The following is a 1160-nucleotide window of genomic DNA, read 5'->3' as shown; positions in this document are numbered from 1 at the left end:
GGGTGGGGGGTGGGCCGTCTCAGGCTGCCTTCGCGCTCGGATGGCAGGACTGAGTAGCCGCGGCAGACGACAGACGGCGTCGCCCACAAGCCTGGAGCAGCCGCGCTCTGGCCTTTCACAGAGTGTGGGAGCCCTGCCCTGGAGCAGCTCGGCCGAAAGGGCTGCACCGAACTCAGTGGCTGAGACAGTTTAGTCCTCAGACTTGTAACAAGTTATATAACACAATAGAACACAAGCTGCACTTAGTGTGACAGATAGAACGGCAGGGGCCTCAGAACGAGGGCCCGCAGGTGTGGGTGAGCTCTGGGAGGGGGGTGTCCTCCTGGGACGGCCTCCCCAGGCGTGGACGCAGGCTGCAGTGCAGGTGCAGAGGCCCCGCCGGAGGCCACGGCCTGCTCGCTGAGGCTGACATCACTGTGGACATGCCGGTCGGCGGGCGCTGGCCCTTGAGGAAAGCGTGAAGTCAGGGCTGGAGGAAGCAGAGAGGTGGGCAGGTGATGACCCTTGACCTCTCCGACGTGTGGCTCCTCCCTGACGGCCTGTGCTGTGTCCCATTTCATGTGCCCCCACCAGGTGCCATCTCGGGACCCTCACCCCACCGTGACATGTGTGCAGAGGACCGTGGGTAGGGGCCCCGGAGGAGGAGGCCGGCTCTGTACGCAGTGGGAGGGGGCGGGAGGCTTCCCTCGTCTGAAGGGCTTGCCTGAAGCGAGGCAGGAGCAGCGCGGCCAGTGAGGGTCGCGATTGGACACAGTTATGTGTCATCCGTGCGCTCTCCGTGTCCTGACAGGGAAGCGCGTTCAGACGGGTGGACTGTCCCTCAGCCAGGGGACCGAGCCCGGCAGTGAGGCGCCGAGAGACCAGGGTGGGGAAGAGGATGGGAAAGGAGCCGCGGCAGCTCCCTCTCCCGCTTCACCTGAAAACTCCGTCTCACCCCAGAGCGAGGCTGCAGGAGGATAGGCAGGAGATGCTCCCAGGGGCGTCTTCCCAGCTGGGTGTGTGCAGGGCTGCGGGGATTCTGTGGGTCGGTTGGTCACTCCGGGCCGGTGACTTGGGCTGGACAGCGGTAAGACCTTGTTCAGGTCTCAAGAGGGAACATAGAGAAAACAGAGACGAGAACAGCCACGGACAATGAGAAGCCGGCCCGGGGCCGAGGCCTT

General features: G+C 64.6%; 1 protein-coding gene across 1 annotated transcript in view; it reads left to right on the top strand.

The window, feature by feature from the left end:
• LPIN1 (lipin 1) overlaps positions 1-1160 on the top strand; it is a 72908-nt gene that overhangs the window by 44324 nt on the left and 27424 nt on the right. The gene's annotated exons all lie outside the window — the stretch shown is intronic.

This window comes from Myotis brandtii, unplaced genomic scaffold (genome assembly GCF_000412655.1).
Source record: "Myotis brandtii unplaced genomic scaffold, ASM41265v1 scaffold247, whole genome shotgun sequence".
In the NCBI taxonomy this organism is placed as follows: Eukaryota; Metazoa; Chordata; class Mammalia; order Chiroptera; family Vespertilionidae; genus Myotis; species Myotis brandtii.
This window is presented reverse-complemented; position numbering and strand designations above follow the sequence as displayed.